Here is a 21,081-nt window from a genome sequence, read left to right as displayed (position 1 = left end):
TTAACTGGTGGTTAAGAAGAGTGAGTAAGGGAATTCCCCTCACTCACATGACATCACCAAGCACTTCTGCTTCTTTTGGTCTGATGAACAAAGAGGGCTGGTTGAGATGGGAGATATCATATGTTTTGCTTTGTATGCCTATGAAAATTTCATATTACAGTATTTCCTCAATTACTGTACCTGCATATGCACTGTTTGTGACTTGGCAATATCCACATTTAACTCCAGCCCACCATAATATACATGAATGTATACGTACATAAAAATGAATACAATAAAAAGCCTTTTGGTTTCAATGTTGCAAGGGTGGAAAACATGACATTTTTATGATAAAATAAAGTTTTATATATCCTTACCAAGAAATTACACAACTATAGTTTCAACTTGCACAGCAGCTTAATTTTCGAAATTTGCAGTAGCACTGCTTTGGCAGCTTAACTTTTGGGAAATTTGAACAACTCAGCAGTTTCTTTTTTTTGCCCTGATGTCCATGTGAGGGGAGGGAGGCCCCACCCATTTTGGAAATTAGAGGAACAACTCAGCATAAAAAGTTTCATTTTTTACAAAAATGTCTGATTTCCTATAAGGGGAGGAGGGAGGGCTCCGATTCTGTAATTACTGGGGGATACATGGACATACTCTTCTACCCCAAAACATTAGTAATGGTAATGAACTGAGAATAGAAAAGTTCCAAGCTGTAAGATCCTGCGCAGGTCCCTCCAACTTACTTAAGTTACTTGTAATCATTTGGAAGTAAATTACTAGCAAAATTTAGTAATGACAGAAAAATTGGTAAGTTTGTCATTTAACAATAAGTTTCTCATTTTCTAATTTGACAAGAATTTCAAGAATATCACTTTGAAACCGTAACTAAGATATATATTCAGATAAGGAGAAATATAAATCAAAGACACTGAATGTTACGAAATAGCTGTTGCAAAGGTGCCTTATTCAAATATCATTTTTTAATATAAACTTATCACAATGAATTTGTATCATAAATTACATGGTATTTGTGTTTGGCTTGTGGTCTGATGTACAGGGAATTTCCATGCATAGCAGACTTGAAACATTTATTTGATTTTTTTGTCGTTTTGTTGTGTTGTTGTACAAATGAGTTTGATCGCTTGTGTGTGATTTGTGGAATTTGTTGTGCGTGTGCGTGCGTGTGTGTGTGAAGTTTGCACTGTTGTTGGTTGCACGATTGTTGAGTTTAAGATGCTAGGAAGCCGTGAACTGGACCCCGTCATGGGCGTTGAGAACAGTTCCATGTCTGTTGCCACCAGCCCCCTGCAAGGAGGATTGTTTTATGTCGCTGATTGTAAACAGACCTGTGTTTGGAAAGGACTTTGGTAGTGTCCTGTGAATTTGGAACTATCAACCAATGCAGTGAAGTGAATCTACAGTGTGTGCCTTGGGCCTCAGTACACTGTTAATTAGCAACATTCTGAACTTGGTGAGGCCAGTGGCGGTGCTGTTTAGGCTAACACTTTGATTGAATGTTTCTGCCCTTTGTGAGGCTACAGAGGTGAGCTGGGTTTGAGGTGTTTGTTTACGTGAAATGTAATTCATGTAGCATTTGACCTTGATCGTAGCAATTTCATTTTGTCAGAAATTTTGGTCATTGTTTTGCATTGTAGGCTTGTTTCCTATTGGAATTATTTTGCGTTTTAGATGTTTGGGCAGTGCTGTCCTAGCGCCTGTTATGATTGCTGATAGCCCATGTGGGGATGCCATATTTGAGTATGATTTGTGTGTAAATGAAACAATTTTTTTAATGTGGATCTATTGGTTGTAGAGCTAAGTATGTATTCTTTTTTTGTACAATAAACTGATGTAACAAATGTCTCTGAAAGTCACTGAAGCTTTATAAGAAGTTGAGAATAAAGAAACTGAGGCTTGAAGAGATGATTTTAGCTACCCACTAGTCAAGACACAGGCTCCCCTCCTGTTGATCTTCGGGATCCTAAAAGGTTAAATACTGGTCCCCCAGAGAGCAGGAGATTTGACAATTCGGTACAGCTGCTGTGGTCTGCAGCAGCTGCGTTCACCGGATTCTACACAAGCATTTATACAATGCGTATAAATGCCTGTTGTTTCCTTACCTGGTAAGAAAGCTACTGGAGGTAGATACTGCTTTGGTTGGTGCTCACCTTACCCTGTACAGTGTGGCGGTATAGCCGTGGAGCGCCTCTACTCTAGTGGGAGCTTGGCAGCAAAGGACAATTCTGATGGCTAGCAAAGCATCAATAGTTGCCCCCGCCCTGGATGCAGTGACACAATAAAACAACCCGACAAACAATGCTGCTGTCACTTACACCACATAATAAAAACCATCAGCCACCCACTAAAAATCTGATGGGTACACCAGGTATATGGTAACCCCCGCCTCCCCTAAGACTCGACACCCAAATCGAGGCGAAGAGAAAAAGGATGGAAGGGATGCTTCCTATGCTTCTTTCCCCCAAAAACCATGCCAGCCACTGACAACGGACCCAGGGTGCTGCAATTTTCATACACCGTTTCCACTTCACACAAGTGATGAGTTGCAAAGATCGACTTGCACCTCCAAAATGTCGATTAAAGAACGGAAGAGAGTGATAAGGTGTGCTCAAAAGCTAACGAGGTGGCAGCCGCTCTGATTCTGAGAGCTTTTACCTTAACGGAAGGCAAGACGTCCTCTCCAATATGGGAATGCTCTTCCAAAGTAAGGTCTCTTAGAAAAAATGCCAAGGCATTCTTAGAAAGGGGACAAGAAGGATTTTTAACTGAGCAACACAGGTTACTCGAAGGTCCACGGATTTTCTCAGTCCCGTGTAAATAACATCTGAATGCCCTCGCCGGACAGAAAACTCTCTCTTCTTCTTCTGGGTCCAATATATCCACTAAGTTCTTAATGGTAATGAACAAGGCCAGGGCTTAGACGGGGTCTCATTCTTAGCTAAAGGCCTGAGGGTAAAGGAACAGACTGCGTTCCTTTGGGAGAAGCCAATCCTCCTATCAATGGCATGCAGCTCAATAACTCGCTTAGCAGTTGCTAGGGCCACAAGAAAAAGGGCCTTCTTAGATCCCTTAACATTATTGAACGAAGGGGCTCGAAACAGGAACTAGAGATCCATTTCAGAACCATGTGCAAGTTTCAAGATACTGCCTCTACCACCGTCTGTTTGGATGTTTTGAATGATTTAGTGAGATTGGACAGATCCTGGTTTGTGGATAGATCTACACCCCCGTGGCAAAAAATGGAGCCCAGCATGGCCCTGTAACCCCTGATGGCAGAGGAAGAGAGACTTCTAGAGGACCTCAAATATATCAGAAAGTCAGTTATCTCTGCTATAGATGTCTGAGAAAACGAGATGTTGCGTCTTCTACACCAAGCGCGGAAGACTGTCTACTTGGCTTGGTAGACTCTGCTTGAGGATTGGCGTCTACACCTAGCAATAGCTTCTGCAGCTGCTTTTGGAAACCTTCTCGCTCTAACGAGCTTCCTGACAGTCTGTATCCTGTCAGCGCCAGAGTGGACAGTCCTCGATGGAAGCGTCTGAAGTGAGGCTGTCTGAGTAGATTTGGCTTTTGAGGGAGTAGCCTCAGGAAGTCCACCAGCAGTCCAAGGAGATCTGGGAACCACTCCTTCAGAAGCCAAAATGGGGTTACTGAAGCCATTCTTACGCTTTGGTGGGACTGAAATTTGTTTATAACTTCCCTCACCATGCTGAATGGTGGGAATGCATAAAGGTCCTTGTTTGACCAGTCCTGAAGCATGGAGTCCGTTGTCCATGCCAGAGGGTGCGGGGCTGGTGAACAGGACAACACAAGGCGATAATTCCTGGAGGCTGCAAAGAGGTCCAGGAATGGCTTTCCCCACAGTTTCCATAAGCCTAAGCAAACCAGTGGATCCAGCGTCCATTCTGTGGGAAGGACCTGTCTTTGGCGGCTTATATAGTTCGTCCACTAATACATTCAATCCTCCTCAAATAAAATGAGTCAATATCTTGGTCTGGTTCTGGTCTGCCCAGAGGAGAAGGGCCCTCACTGCCTTGCAGAGGGAGAATGAGTGAATCTCTCCTTGTTTCTTGGTATAAGAAAGGGCAGTGGTGTTGCCTGAGAGTACTGGCCACTGTCCTGTTGCAAACTTCCGATGCAAAGAACTGTACCCCGAAATTAATCACCTTCAACCCCTTGACACTGATATGCCAACTTCTTTGTTCCAGGGACCATGTCCTAGAAACTTCCTTGTCCCCTAGAAGGGCTCCTCTACCTAGGTCCGATACATCAGAGTAGAAGTCTAGGTCTGGGCTCATAGGGAGGAGAGACTTCCCTTCCAACAATCTGTTTTCTGACTTCCACCATTGCAGGTCCCTCTTGATTTCTTGAGTCATGGGAAAAAGAACGTGTCCAGATGTGATCTCCTGTCCCAGCTGGCTCTCAAGAAGAATTGCAATACTCTTACGTGGAGTCTGCCCAGAGTGACAAACTGCTCTATGGAGGATAGTCCCTAGAAAACTCATCCACTAGATGGCTGAGCAGGTTTGGAGAGAGAGAAATTCGTTCACTGTCCGTGAGCAGGATTCTACTCTCTTGGGGGATGGAAAAGCCCGCAAACTCCAAAAGTTTATCATCACTCCCAAATAGAGAATCTCCTGTGTCGGAGTCAGCTGGGACTTCTGCATATGATTAACAATCCCAAGTCTTGGGCTAGGAGAAGGGTCTTTCGAAGGTCCTCCATACACTTCACCCTCGACTGGGATCCAAGGAGCCAATAGTCCAAATAAAGGGAGATATTGATTCCCATAAGATGGAGCCACTTTACAAGGGGGTTAAGAACCAGAGTAAATACTTCACGAGCCGTCCAGAGGCTGAAGCACAGAGCTCGAAACTGATAGACTCTGTTCCAGAACAGGAAGCTGAGGTACTTCCTAGAGTCCGGATGGATGGGGACATGGAAGTAAGCGTCCTGCATATCATGGAAATCATCCAATCTTCCTGGTGAATGGATGATGGGACCGTCTGGTTCATTTCCATTCTGAATTTCATCTTCTGGATGAAAAAATTCAGGGCGCTGATGTCTAGGACAGGCCTTCAACCTCCTGAGGACTTGGGGACTAGAAAGAGAAGGTTGTAGAATCCCTCTGAACTGACGTCTTCGACCACCTCTGCTGCTCTCTTCCTGAGGAGGGATGAGGCTTCTTCCGAGAGGGCCGATTACCTCTCTGAGCCTGCTATGTAGGCAGTCAATACGATGGGTATATTGACTAAGGGTGGCTTTTCCCTGAATGGGATGCAGTAGCCCTCCCTCAGGACTTTTGTAATCCATTGCTCTGCTCTCTTTGCACTCCATCTCTCAAAAAATGAAGGAGCCTGGTTCCTACTGGAGTATGGAGGACAGATTCTTCACTTCAGCGAGGAAGACTTGGAGGAGGACTTCTTAAAGACACAAGATAAGAAACGGGCATTGGCCTAGACAAGGCCCTCTATCGCTGCTACGAAAGTGAAGCAGCTGGAATGGAGAGACAAACTTGGTGCCAAAGGCGGCCATCTCCCTAGGACGTCTAGCACACTGGGCCAAGAGGTACTGTGTGGAGTTCTTTTGAAGGTCCGACGTGATCTCATTATCTGTGGACTGTGGGAACAGAAGATGGCAATCACAGGGAGAGAAGAGGAGTGCCGACTTCTGTGGATAAGTAACTCCTTGGTAGTGTAAGAACACCAAAGCTCTCTCTTCTTAAGGGGATCGGCCGGTTTCCCACTTTTTTAATGACAGGTTCTTGATATATAGGGGGTTTGTTTAAGGACATTATGTGGAACTTCTGGGGAAAAAATTTTTGGTCAATGACCTTAGGTTTTGTGACGCCAGAGCGATTTTTGGCCAAAATTGGCCATTTTCAAAATGCATCTTCTCCTTTGCTTTTAGTTTTTAAGGGATGGGATTTGAACCACGTATAAAACACATATGAACCTTCAAAAAAATGCCATGGATTTTTTATTTTTCAATTCTTCTTCAAGATATGAATTTTTTTTCTTTTTTATGAAATTTTCCCGGAAAAATGACAGAAAAAAATTACCAAAAATCAACAACTCAAAATATTAAAAATCCCCGGCATTTAACTATTCTACCATGTTTCCCCATGTTATATATAAAATTTCATTTAGATTGGTCCAATACTAAGGGAGGAGATGCATTTTAAAGGCGAAAAACTCATGTTTTGAGAAACGGGACTTCAAAGTTTTAGTTACATAAAAAAGTAAAAGGGACTTCAAAGACTGTGTTACAATCAATTTTATGGTTTTAATTTTTATTTTTGGGTATTAATTAATGCAAAATGATTATAAATAAGAATATTAATCGATTATTTATGTGCCTAAGACATTATTATAAATTTTAGGTTCCTGGTCCCCCACACCCCCATGTCTGATCTAGGGTATCATAGTTGCTTTCACTTTTTTATTAGTGTCTCAAATCCATCCCTTGCCAAATGGATCCTGGGAATTACTTTACATTTACAATTAGGGATTCGTGATTCAAGTAATTCATCAAGTCTTGCTTCACTTATTATGATTATTTTATTTTCAGGATCGTCTATAATATCAGCCTCTGAGCTACTGCTTTCTTTTTCTACAATATCTTTGCCCTTTAGTAGTGAGGAACGAATAAAGAGGCATTTAGGGGTGGATGTGGTTGGTCTCTGGTCAGCAGAGATTGCTGCCTGAGCCGTTTGCTGGGCGACAGCTCTCTCTCTCTCCGTTCCTCCATTCCCCTCTATGGCACTAATTTCTTGAATTCTTTCTTCTACTTCTCGCCTGGACTTTTCTACTTGGCTTTTCCGCATTCTAGAAGCATGAAGTGAACTCTTGGACCTTTTAGGCATTGGTGAAAAAACAAAAACACCGCAGAAAATACAGAGTTCAATCAAGGCTAGCGAGCGTGAAAAACGTGACCTTCCAGCTTGGAAGTTTATAGGCAACTCTTGGCCACAGTCGCCATCATGGCATGACGCGTGTTTTGTCATGGCTGAGGAATAACTAAAAAGGTGCCAAGTAGGATATTATTGACATTATACATTTCATTTCAAAGGAAGTTTTCGTAACATACATCGCAAAAACTATACCAGACTGAATCATTTACGCTACTGGTGTTTTATGGGTATATAGTTATTGTTACATTTGAGGCCATAACTAGAGAAATGAGGCAAATTTTAGCATAATACTTCATGGACACATTCTTGAACCCAATACGAAGCCATAGAATTTTTTTCAGCATATCGAATTTTTTGAAGATATTTGGGGATTTTTAGGCGGCCAATCCCCTTAAGCACTCCCAGAGCAAAGAGGTAGGCTAACCCCTGGGAGGCGTCTCTAATGCCCTTGTCTGTGCAAGACAGACAGGACAAGCCAGTCTACGGCACAATCCTCGGGTAAAGCAGAAGAGTCTTGAATCTTCCATGCAAGGGAAGGCCTCCTTCAGTTTTCCTCCCTCCAGACTGTCACGCAGGAGATGCTTATCCCATGCCACAGGGGAAGCTCCCTCTTTGAGAGTCTCTGCCTCCTCCCAAGGGGACTTCTCTGGGCTCATTGATTCTTCCCAGAGGTTGGTTTTTCGGTCAGCCAAGGTGGTAAGACTTGGAAAATGCTCTGGGGGAGATGATCAAGCTCCATTGCAAAGAATACCACCTTGGCTGACCCAAAAGCCGACCTCCAGGAAGAATCAATGAGCCCAGAGAAGTCCCCTTGGGAGGAGGTAGAGACTCTCAAAGAGGGAGCTTCCCCTGTGGCATAGGATAAGCATCTCCTGCGTGACAGTCTGGAGGGAGGAAAACTGAAGGAGGCCTTCCCTTGCTCTCTCTTCTATGAGAGCCAACCCTCAATTCCATTCAATGCCTTTCTTTCCAAGGAAGAAAAAATACCATCTTAGGTAGCCTGGACAAATCAACAGGCTTGCTCATTAAAAAGGCAGAGGCGGGCTGCTGCAGAGAAGAAATCAGGAAAGCTAATGAGCAAATAGCGCACCAAGGCTGCATATGCTGACGTAGTAGAGTCTTGATCTACTTCTTCTTACGCTTCCGATGAAATAAGGGACAAAGACAAGTCTGCTGGAGGTTTAGCTGCAGAGGGTGCCCTCTTGAGTAAGTCCAAAATGCTGTCAAGTTGGCGTTGAATGGGTGCCAAGGACGGATCAAAAACTGTGGGAGCAGGGGAGCCTGAAGTAGGAATATGAAGAAGAGTAGACGAGTGCAAAGAGTCTGGCACCGGGCGCTGAAAGGAGTGGAATTGGCGCCAGGCACTTGAAAGCTGAGACTGGACGTTCAGGCACTATCAGGCACTCTGCTGGGCGCTACTGGAAGCTCGGGAGCTATTGGGCACTACTGGGTGCTCAGAAACTAATGGGAGTTTAGGTGCTGGGCGCTTGGGCACTAGGAAGCGGTAGACGGGCGCTTAAATGACAACTGATGCTTGGACAAAGATGGTTGCTTGCGAGAGGAAGAAGAAGAGCGCTTGGAAGCCAAGTGCTGAAGCTCTACCGCAGGGCACTCTGGTGAAAAGCGCTCTGGGCTGTCCCAATAACTGCAAAAAGGATAAGGGCTGTGAATAGGTTCTCTGAACCTTTTGCAGGGTACTGGAGGAGAACGTATCTCATCCACTGAACGCCTTTTCAATGGCTTAGATTCATCCACAAAACACCACTGGCACCTGGGACTGTACTCCTCTGAACTAGAGGAAAGACAAGACTTCCACAGAGATGCCTTTCCAGTGGCTGTCTGTCGCAACCTGGGACGCAACAACAGCTGGTTCAACTGAGGGGGCAACTACCTGTGGGCAGACCCCACCGACCTCCCTTGGGCTTCCAGTATGACTCCTCCCATGACTTTTGCCTAAGAGAATTGGCAGGACAAGTAGCCACCTCCTCCATTAACACTTCACTGGCATTTTCTCACTCATTTTGTTCATCAGGACTCAAACCGATGGCCCTAATTGGCCCTCTGTGTTCACTACCAGACCGAATTTCTGATTAATTCTCGATTCGAAGCCGGCAATGGGATCCAGGTAAAGGAGAAGGTGGTATACACTCAGAGGACTGGGAATAGGAGATACAAAAGATACAGGAGCAGAGACAACAGGAGTATTACTACCACTAGAAGACTTTAGCTAAAGTCTTGTTATCGGCCCGAGAAGCCTCTTTCCTCTTCCTGTCTGTTTCCAATCTCGCTAAACGTGATTTTAAATTAACCCTACTTATTGCTATCTCAGTCTTTACACTCATCGTAGGTCCAATCTACAGAACACACTTGTCGATTTTCAGTTATCGGCAATTTCACCTATCGTCACGCTGTCGGAACAGAACCCCCTCCGATAACCAGGGACTGCCTGTTATTTGAACTTGAGTCAGACATATTCCTGTGCGCACAAGTCAACTATCCAGAAAGTCTAAGCAGTGCAAAAATTGTCTCCAATCGTGAAAAAAGTAAAAAATCAGTAATAATGGTCCCAAAAAGAAAACCTAACACTAGTTAAACGTGCCAAAGGTTACCAAAAGTATGAATACTTCACCATTTGGGCAAAACATCAACCAGAAAATTATACGAATTCCAAAATAAGCTGAAGTTAAGTATACCTTAGTTTTACCAGACCACTGAGCTGATTAACAGCTCTCCTAGGGCTGGCCCAAAAGATTGACTTCATACAGCTGGTCTACAGTCATAAGCCGGTAGAAACAAATTGAAGCTCTCTGCTGAGTTGTTCCTCTCTTTCCCTGAAAGTGGGCAGGGCTAGTCACCTACCCAAAACAAAAGTAGCACTACCACGAATTTCAAAATTTAAGCTACAGTGCAAGATGAAACTATAGCTATGTAATTACTTGGAAAGTTACTTATAGAAAACTGCAAATTTTTCAAGCAGTTTGTATTTTTCCTCACATACAATCCTGAAGGTCTTTACATATGGATATATTTGCAGCGCGAGCTGGGAAAACAGCTGTTTAACTTAAAACTATTGTAGGTAGGATTGGAGTCCCGCCCACCCCCGTCATTACACATTCACTTTACCTTTCGGCCCAGGTAGCAGAATGAGGGGTGGTTTGAGGTGGGCCATTTATGTACAGACCTTCAGGTTTGTATGTTAAGAAAAATACAAATTACTATAAAAATTTGTAGTCTGTTCCTACACGAATACAAACCTTGGGTCTTTACATTTGGAGACTTACTTCCTGGTGGGAGGATTCTGAGTAAATCTCTGAACTCACTGGTAGCTCAGCTCACCTGGGCCTCCTTCCTGGTCATGTGGTCATGTAGAGCAGAGGAAGGAGTTCCATGCCTCTGACCTGTTAAGCATATGTGATGCTCAAATGTCAGACTAAGTTAAGTATATCTTAGTTTAACCAGACCACTGAGCTGATTAACAGCTCTCCTAGGGCTGGCCCAAAGGATTAAATTTATTTTATGTGGCTAAGAACCAATTGGTTACCTAGCAACGGGACCTACAGCTTATTGTGGAATCCGAACCACATTATAGCGAGAAATGAATTTCTATCACCAGAAATAAATTCCTCTTATTCTTCATTGGCCGGTCAGAGATTCGAACTCGCTGCCAGCAGAGTGGTAGCTGAGAACGGAACCCGCTTGCCCAACGAGGAACTTCTGGATCTTTCAAATTAATGGGTATGTATAACGTCACTGATTCGAAAAGGGCTTAAATGAACCCAGAGTGTCAGGGACATTAAAAGGCTAATAAAACCAACAGGTTTTCTTTTATTGTCAGCCACTCTAAGCCCTTACTAGAGAGAGGGGAAGGACTTGCGTCTATTAATCTACAGACTTATAGATTACAGACAGGGTACAGTACTCAGTTATGCAGCTCACCTACACTGCACGCCCGTCCAGCACGTGATGGTCCGCCAACCGTCCCTCTGCCCTACAAGAGGAGGAGGCCAGTAACTCACTCACATTCTCTCTTTGCAACCGAACACCTTAGGCGAGATGCTACCTCTTCCTCTAGGGGAGCTGGGTGAGCTACACAACTTGTTGAGCAGCCACCACAGGACCCATGGAAAAAGTGTCCATGGACCTATGGGCAATGTCTCAAAGGTAAAAGGATGTGAATGTGGTTTTCACGACCACACTCCCACCCTTAGTACCTGTGGAACCGACATTTCTTCCTGAACACGAGGGACGGACCAATGTCCCTAACCTCATGGGGTCTGCTCAGAAGGTACTCCTGTCTACTTAATCAGACGTAGAGTACGTTCGCTTGATGGTGTCACAAAGCCTGAAAGAAATCGTGTTCTTGAACATTTCTTTCTTGGTCAGGCCAGTACTGACGAAGAGTCGTCTACACCCAGGCCTGAGCTGTCGAGTCCTCTTAAGGTAGCACTGCAGCACTCTAGCTGGACACATTAGCATCTCGTCTGGATCGTTACCAACAAAGTCCTCTAGGGAGGGGATCAAGAAGGGCTTGAATCTGGAGTCAGGGACCGACGGATTCTGAGTCGTTGCTGCAAATTCTGGGACAAATTCGTGTGACAGATCCCCATTCCCTCAAGTACTTAATGTCAAAAGACAAGCCATGTAGTTCACCTACTCTCTTGACTGATGCCAGGCCAAGCAAGAAGACAGTCTCGAGGGTCAAATCCTTGCCTGAAGACTCTCGTAGGGGTTTATATGGTGCACAAGTCAGGGTCCGAAGAACGAGAGTTACATTCCAATCAGGGGGCCTGAGTTCCCTGGGAGGGCAAGTCTTCAGGCGCAGGACTTGGCCCAGGGTGGCCCAGTAGCCCTTAACAGCTGTGACGGAGAGAAACTTCTCTCAGCGAAGGAAGATGAGAAAGTTGGCTTGCTGAATAGTAGCTCCAAATGGATAGATACCCATCTACGACACCAGCCACAGAAGACAGCCCTGGTGCACAGCCGCAGAGGACTTCCGAAGGTATCTAGACATCTCTGTTGCTACTTGGCAAGATAAGCCTCTCATTTGCAAGAGATGCTGGATAGTCTCCAGCTGTAAAGAGACAGGGACTCTACAGACAGGTCGAACCTCTCGACATGCAGCTGGCAAATGAGGTTGTACCAGGGAGGAATCTCTCTCAGTGCCTCGGACAGCAGAACTAGCAGGTCTGGGCACCATTCGGCATGTGGCCACTTGGGTACCACCAGGGTCATTCTGGGATTCGGGGTGATTATTACCCTGTTGATCACCAGATGAATCAGACAGAATGGAGGAAAAGCATACACTTCAAGATTGTCCCAAGGGTGCTGAACGGCATCTTCTGCTGCTGCTGCTGCTGCCCACTTGTGCACCTGCACCGTCAACCTGTGGAGCTGAAGGGATGGATACCAGCCCCCTCTGCTTGTTGATGTATGCCACTACCAAGGTATTGTCACTCAACACCATGGAGCGCCCCGTCACTCAATCCTGAAACTTTTGCAGACCCAAGAAGGCTGCCTTGATTTCCAAGATACTGATGTGGAGGTGCTTGTCATTCTGGTGCCCCACCTAAAACCAGCAATTCTTCCAGGTGTGAGCCCCATCCCTCGTGGCCCCATCCCTCGCTTAACCCCTTCCCTCTCACATTTTTTATCACAACTTCCAGTCTTTATGAAGCATATTTTTTTATTATTTAATTCTAAAGTATATGCTAAAGTGATAAATCACCTCGAATATTTCTTCAGAAAAAAATATTTTTTTGTCAGGATAGTCTTCAACTACTAAGGAGCCTCGATGGCCAGGTCGGTAGAGCAGCAGCTTCGGACTTCATAGAGGTCTGTGGCGCGGGTTCAAATCCACAGCCGACAGGTCAGAGAGCGGACACTTTGTTATCTGTGTAGACACCCTGGGATTATGTATGTAATCAACGGATAGGTTTGCTAAAAGCAAATGGGTGTTACAGACTAATACACACACAAACAAAGCCACTCCAACATCTTCTAAAAACATAACAGACACCTCACATGTCTCGAACTGTCGACCTAACTGCTCAACTCTCCTCACTGCTGGGAGAAAGGGAGCTGGGGATTTGGTACAATACATTGTACATTCGCTACCGGGGTCTAAGCGATGTCAGGCAGTGCAGCCAATTGAGACTACGGTCTACCCCAACGCCAAATCAAAGTCCTTCAAAAGAAGACATCGTGCTTACTGCTTAAAAAAAATGGGAAAAAGCACGTTAAAAGAAGAAGTAGTAGTCTTCAACTATTACACAACTTCTCAAGGCTGAGTTTTCTCGGAAATTATAAAAAAACCAAGGAAAATAACAAATAAAGAATATATTTATTGCATTTTCATCTATATTTTTATTCTTTCATAATTCTCCAATATAACAATAAAATAATTACACATGATAAATGTAAAACTTTATAACATAACTGAAATTCAAAAGAAAATAAAAGGACCAAATTTTTATTACATAAAAAAAGAAAAATCTTACATTTATGAAAAAATACAATATGATAAAATAAAGTAAATATGATGACAAAAATACAATACTTTCATCAACAGAAAATGTAAAAGGTTTCATTATCACAAAAAGGAAAAGATTCTTGCCTTTGTGAAAAAGTAACAGAAAAGGACAACCTGAAATAAAAGGTTTTACCTTCATCATAATGAATAATACTTTCCTTTCCATATTGCCTGTTTCAGCTGCATATTTTGAACATGATAAAATAAAATAAATTCTTTCATCTTTTCCTAAAAGTTATCCTTCGTGTGATACATCCTAAAGCGAGGAGTTATACACAGTGCTACACCACACACACTAAACAGCAATATCTGCTTTCTTTCCTTAGTCTTTCTTCCACTTGCATCTCGCCCTCTGCTACAAACTACACATTGTCTTGTGGGGTTACTTTTCTTTTCTGTGGCTGGCACGACATCTGGGAAATGCCTTTCTCTAAGACGAAGAGGGTGAGGTACACTACTTGGTCGTCCTACTTTTGACGACATCGTAGGTGTATGGTAGTTTCTTATTGTCTCATCTATCACTTGAAGACGGTACTTTAGAGCTGTTGCTTCTCCTCCTGATTTGAGATACAAGAGATAGGAATTCCACAGTGCAAAGTCAACAATATGAAAGAATATTTTCTTGTAACACCTCTTTCTCCTTTTTCTTGTAAGAGGATAATCATGGAGATGTTGATCTACTTTATCAACCCCTCCCATTGTGTCACTGTACAGTGAACCCCCCGTATTTGTGTTCTCAAGGTTCGCGGACTCACCCATTCACAGGTTTTTCTGTGGAACGTATCTAAAAATTTTTGCGGGAAACTCACGTATTCGCAGGGTTTTCTATGGAACATATCTATAAAAAATATTCGCGGGAAACTCCATATTCGTGGATGCAGATTTTTTGTCTTTTTCATATAGCAATATTCTGTATTTTCATATTTATTGTAAAATAACATTAAATAATCATGTAAACCAATAATAACACTATACTACAGTACTGTACATATAACAGTAATAGAAATTAAATAATAATATTATGTAATACTACACTGGGTACCTAATAATAATAAATAATAAAGTTCAATCATACAGGTAGTAACTGGCGATGAATGTTGATTACAGTATGCTGTAGATGATGATGATGATGATGAATTAGCTGTGCAGTACGATGAATGATGGGAAGCACCGTCACGTTAAGGTATTTGAACATGGCAACGAAGGTGGTACAGTAGGGCTGCGTGAATATTTTACCTTGTTCATGCTCAATGCAGGCGACCGCAATTAATGTCATGCCATAATGGGCTGCTACTTCTCCGTGACTTTTGCCATCTCTTAACAAAACAATCTTGTCTACTTTCTTCTCATCAGTCATTAATTGCAGGCTATTGGCCAGAGGCCTTAGAAGAAGCAGAACATTCAGCGGACATCTTAATGCACAATTTCATCAAAAATATTCTTAGGCCATAGTATTGCACATGCAAAACACACAAACGAGAGATAGCAACAAGTTATATTGGGTCATTTGCCGATAATTTGCCGCTACGGTATACACGTGGTACTACTGTATTGCGCGTATATATACTAACACTGATATTCTGTGCATAAATTTTATTAAATGTTTTGTTGTAGGATGATTTTTAAATATTACATACAAAAAGTGTTTTGGGATGATACATAGTACAGTACACTACTACGGGTAGTACGTAGAGCATATCTAAAATACGTAAGACAACAGGAATAGCAGGGTACGTATGTTTACGTCTGCGGTACGTAGCATTTTCATGTATGTACTAAGTATATATTCATGACTACTATAAGTACATTTTGTATGATGAAAAAAGATTTACTAATTTTCAAATATTACAGTACTGTAATATATTAACGTAAACACAGCAAAATTTCAATAACATATATTTGTTTTTCTCTGCAAATATAAAGAACTCGTGATACTTGACACACTATTGGCTGTCATCTGCAAAGCAGCCAATCCAGAAGTACCATTCATTTTCCTTGGCGCTGATTGGCTGTTCACTTGGTGCTGATTGGCTGAACATTCACAACCAACTCGCGAACACGGAATTCTGGGAGACCGCATCCACGGCATCCTTCTCAGTTCGTGCGTAGTTCGCAGCATCTTCTTACCGTGTAAAATCGCGCATCTTTGCGTTTGGTAACCTGGTTTCTTAATCTTTGTGCATCAGCTGTATTCAGCCCTAAAATGTCTCCTAAAAAACGCCCTGCTCCTTCAAAGACTTCTGGCAAGGAGTCTAAAAGAAAGAAGACTGTTATGAAACTCAAGGAGGTGAAACTTCTTGACATGTTAAAGGAGGGCAAAAGTTTTGCCGCAGTTGGCCGCCATTTTAATGTTAATGAGAGCACAGTGAGATATATCAAGAAGAAAGAGGCGGAGATACGCAAGTCTGTGAGTATGAGCTACTTCGGTAGTGCAAAGACAGTTTCGACAGTGCGGGATAAAACAATTGTGAAGATGGAATCTGCTCTGGCATTCTGGATAAAGGACTGCCAGAAGAAGAACGTGCCCCTCGACTCCAACATCATTCGCGAGAAAGCGCGACAACTCTACCAGCAGTTATCAACTGCTAAGGAAGGCGACGACGTAGTACAGGCAGAGGAAGGCGTTGAAGAACGTGAATTAGAATTCTTAGGCTTTGATGAACCAGCATCTACAGAAGCAGAAGAAGAAGAGGGGGAAGAGCCCCAAGCAGGACCATCATCAGCACCTCAAGGTTTCCAGGCCAGCAAGGGGTGGTTCCACCGATTTCAAAAGCGGTTCCACCTAAAGTCTGTTACATTGCATGGGGAATCAGCATCTGCAGACATTGAAGCAGCCGCAAAATATCCGCAGGCCTTCAAGAAAATCATCGAGGAGAAGGGCTACCATCCACAACAGGTGTTCAATATGGATGAGACTGGCCTGTTCTGGAAGATGATGCCTTCCCGGACATACCTTATGAAGGACAACTAAAGCCTCTGGATTCAAGGCCCAGAAGGATAGGGTTACCCTCATCATGTGTGGGAATGCAGCTGGTTTCATGCTTAAACCAGGCCTCATTTACAAGGCCACAAACCCCAGGGTCCTCAAGAATAAGAACAAGGCATTGCTTCCTGTGTTCTGGATGCATAACCCTAAGGCCTGGATCACCAAAGTCTTCACAGAGTACTGGTTCCATCAGAGTGTCATCCCTCAAGTTAGGCAACACCTGAATGACTTGGCCATGGAGTTCAAGGTGTTGTTGATTATGGATAATGCTGGTGGCCACCCTCTCGATCTTTCTTACAAGGGAGTCCAGTTTGAGTTCCTCCCTCCCAACACCACCTCTCTCCTCCAGCCTATGGACCAGGGCGTGATCCGTGCCTTCAAGGCACTCTATACCGGGAACTCCCTCCAGCACCTTGTGAATGCAATGGACAGTGACAGTGAATTTATGCTAAAAGAATATTGGTGTAAATTCACGATTGCCACGTCTGACCATCATCAGCCGATCACTGAATGACATGAAGAAGGAGACCCTGAACGCATGCTGGAACAAGTTGTGGCCAGAGTGTGTTCATGATTACAGGGGCTTCTCTCCTGAAGAAATTCAAAATTCGGTCATTAATAAGGCTGTCCGGTTGGCGAGGATTCTGGGTGGGGAAGGCTTCGAGGACATCACCGAGGATGAAATCGGCACCCTTATTGATGCTCACTCTGACCCCCTGACGGACCAGGATTTGGAAGTCCTGACGAAGTCTGCCAGTGAGGAAGAAGATACGCCAGGTTCAGGGGAGGAGCAGGAGGAAGAGGAGGGCGGCCTGACTTTGGAAAGTCTGTCCCACATGAAGAGAATGATTCAGGATCTGCAGGAGTATGTTTCAACATGGGATCCTTTTATGGAACACTCCTTAAAGTTTTCAAACATCCTTGATTTAGCATGGGAGCCCTTTAATCAAGCCCTCACCACCATGAAAAAGCAGCGACAGCAGCTGCCTATCACCATGTTCATCAAACGGAAGAAGAAGGCCCCTCCAAAACCTCCCAAATCACCCGAAGTAGTGCCTCTCAAATCGCCTGAAGAAGTGCCTCCCCAACCGCCTGAAGTCGTACCTCCCAAATCAACTGAAGAAGTGCCTCCCGAAGCGCATCCTGAAGGTGAAGAGGCGCCCTCAGATGAGTTGTAACTCCTCTGCTTTGCTGTGCAGTCATATCTTCATCGTCATTCATTGCACTGCACAGCTAATTCATCATCATCGTCTTTAATCAACATCCATCACTGGTGAGTACCCGTATGTAGTATTAAATTTTTTTAAATGTGCATACTTTTTTTTATTTTTTGTCTCTCTCTCTTTTTGTGAATTACATATACGTAAATACCAATGGTTCCCCGGAAAAGAAAACGGGACGGCTTGTGACTGCATGAAAGAAAATTTTTTTAAATGTGCATACTTTTTTTTATTTTTTGTCTCTCTCTTTTTGTGAATTACATATACGTAAATACCAATGGTTCCCCGGAAAAGAAAACGGGACGGCTTGTGACTGCATGAAAGAAAATGTGCGTGGCTGAATACGTAGGGGGGACTGGATTATTTTCACCTAAAGCTGTAAGCCATACAGTACATACGTATAAATGTAATGATAAAATGTTTAAGATGGCCTGGAAATTGTATTAATAGTACCATTTCAAAGATTAATACAGCAATAAGGTAATAGTTTAACGTATATTTGATGTAGGCTGGTATTTTTAGGCATACTTTGGTGTTTAACCTTTCATGGTAGACAGGTATAAGCGTTTTTAGAGGGGGGGTTGTAAGTATTTGCGGATTTGAGCTATTCGCGGGGGGGTCTGGAATGCATCCTATGCGAATATGGGCTGGGGATCACTGTAGTCCATAACTAGTTTAGGTTTCTTCACCAATTTTCCTCTTTTTTCTGTGTTATGCACTGTGGAAAGTAATACAACATCTTTCTTATCCTTCCATTTTATCGCTGTTACTTTTCTTCTTTTGTAAGCCACCATACCGCCTTTCTGCAGTTTTTCTCGTTTCAATCCAGAGGGCATATAAGTCTGTTTCATTTTCTGTCAGTAAATCTGCTAACTGGGGAGAGTTACAATAGTTATCCATTGTAAGGCAATAGCCTTTTTTCAGTAATGGCTTCATCAGCGTCATAACAATTTTTGAAGACGGGAAGGTCTTCGTAATCATTATCAAACATTGTTCCTTGACCTGTATAAATGACAAAGTTCCAAACATATCCTGATTCTGATTCACACAACACGAAATATTTTATCCCAAATCTAACTCTTTTTAGTGGCAAATATTGTACCCAACCAAGACGCCCTTTATAAAGTAAAAGACTTTCATCTATAGTTACATTTTGTGTATGCGTGTCCATATTTTTGAATTTGCTAATAATGCTATTATAAAATTCCAGATTTTGTTGAGCTTGGGCAGGATGAGTGGCAGGGTCAAAATCCTCATTACTTGACAAATGCAAACACTGTACTGCTTTATTTTGCAAAATCTGCGATGTGGCATCATTTTAGCAAAAATTGGGGCATGTAACAAGGGCATCTTAGACCAGTATTGACTTTCTTCAGGTTTCTTTACAATCCCCTGTTGCATAACAACACTAAGGAAAATCCTCATTTCTTCCCGATATGTTGGGTGCCATTTCTTCTTCTCTGTTTCTGATTTCCACTCAACTTCTGTTCAGCATTCCTGTTCGTCTCTGTAACAATAATGTCTAAAATATTGTCATCAAGAAATGACTCAAAATACTGAATATATGTATGTTCTTCATCATCTTCAGTATTATATACATGATGAATTATATTATCACCAATAAAGGGAAATGCAGGCTGTGGGGAGAGGATGGTTTATCATCCGAAATCATTATTCTTTGCCAGCCTTGGTCATCAGGAATATTATCGTCATCATCTTCATCTGAAGTATCAGAGTATTCTGACGTCACATCACCATCACTTTCGCTCCCTGAATCGTCCATTCCATCATAATACTCTGTATCACTGTCACTCTCACTACTCATAATAGTTATATCAATAATAATAAAAGAAAAACCACAAAAAACAATAGAAATCCTGCCTGATGAAAGGACGCTTCTCCAATGACCAACCGACACCAAGATAGCTACAATTTTCTAACAGAAGGCACTTATATCCATAGAAAACAGCTTTCTATACCGGGAGACTAATATAAACAACAGCCGAGTTTATTGGGAGTTGCTAGGAAAGAGATAACAGAATTTCAAGTATACTGTATTTGCGGGGGATGCGTACCGCAACCTCCCCGCCCCCGGCGAATAGCTAAAATCTGCGAATACTTAAAACCCCTCTAAAAATACTTAAACTGCCCATTTTGATAGTTTAAACACAAGAAAAACCCTGTAAAAATGCTTATACCTGAGTATTTTGATAGTTTTATCACAAAAAGTGCATTTACTCATGAAAATTATATGAAAATACAGTAATTAGTGAATATTTCTCAGTGCAAAATACCGCGAATGGGCAAATTATCCGCGAATAATGGGTAGATATGTTCCACAGAGAAACCCGAGAATGCGTGAGTCCAAGAATCGTGAGAATGCGAATACGGGGGGGTTTACTGTACTCGGGCTTACTGAAATAAGACGGTTATCTTAAACCCGACAATACGCGGGGTTGAGCGGGAAGAGGTTAATGCATCCGAGAACAGAAGCATCTCGGGAGAGGGAGTGTGTAACGGCCCTCCTATTCCTGTCATCTAGCCACCAGGCTAAATCTGTCTCACTTCCATGAAGGGAGAAATTGGAAGGTATGGGGAGTCCCTTGCCGGAGACCAGAACTCCTTCATTCCTCACTGAAGAGAATGAAGGTGAAGCCACTTACGAGGGACCAGCTTCTACAAGGACAACAGGTGACTGAGAGCGACTTGCCACAGCCGAGCTGGTTGCTTCTGTCGAGACAGGAACAACTGCGGTGCCTCCCTGAACTTGCTGATGCGCAAGTCTGAGGGGAAGACTCTCACTGCTGCCGTATCTATCAGCATGCCTAGGTACATTATCCTCTGTTTAGTGACTTCAGGCTTTTCAAAGTTGGACTACTCAAGAAGTCAGCAATAGTCGAGATACCTCAGAAGATGTATCCCGTGTGAATGAGCCCAAGTCAACACAAGGGTGAAAACTTGCATGAACACCTGGGGAGTGGTTGAGAGCCTAAAACAGAGTGCTCTGAACTGAACACTTGTCTCCCCAAGCATAAGTGGAGGTATTATCAGCACTTTAACAAAGCTTATGGCAGCATAACAATGTTTGGTGCCATAACTTGATGTTGCATCACGTTATAGTGGCGTAAGTGCTGCTAACTTGATGTCTATCCTTGCTGTTAGTGCCGTCAATGGTGTTACGGCGCCGTAACTTGATGTAACACCATGTTATGGTGCCGTAAAACGCTGTCAACGGCGGTGAAAAAGCGCCATAAAATCGAATCTGCCATAAGTCAGTGACGCACTGTACTTGCAGGAAGACTGATGGACGGGTATTTGGAAACACACATCCTTCAGGTCCACCTCAAGCATGAAGTTGGACTCCCCGATGGTCACGAGCACTGAGCGTGTCCAGTGCTGGAATAAGACACTTTGCGGCCCTGAGGCTAATGA

General features: G+C 43.2%; 2 protein-coding genes across 2 annotated transcripts in view; one reads left to right on the top strand and one right to left on the bottom strand.

Annotated features, from left to right (window-relative positions):
- Positions 1 to 21,081, top strand: part of LOC136838188 (zinc finger and SCAN domain-containing protein 31-like) — a 298,878-nt gene that overhangs the window by 168,346 nt on the left and 109,451 nt on the right. The gene's annotated exons all lie outside the window — the stretch shown is intronic.
- Positions 1 to 21,081, bottom strand: part of LOC136838187 (zinc finger protein 568-like) — a 50,478-nt gene that overhangs the window by 10,170 nt on the left and 19,227 nt on the right. The gene's annotated exons all lie outside the window — the stretch shown is intronic.

The sequence above is a fragment of the Macrobrachium rosenbergii genome, unplaced genomic scaffold (genome assembly GCF_040412425.1).
Source record: "Macrobrachium rosenbergii isolate ZJJX-2024 unplaced genomic scaffold, ASM4041242v1 171, whole genome shotgun sequence".
In the NCBI taxonomy this organism is placed as follows: domain Eukaryota; kingdom Metazoa; phylum Arthropoda; class Malacostraca; order Decapoda; family Palaemonidae; genus Macrobrachium; species Macrobrachium rosenbergii.
Note: the sequence above shows the minus strand (reverse complement) of the source record. Positions and strands in the feature narration are given on the sequence as shown.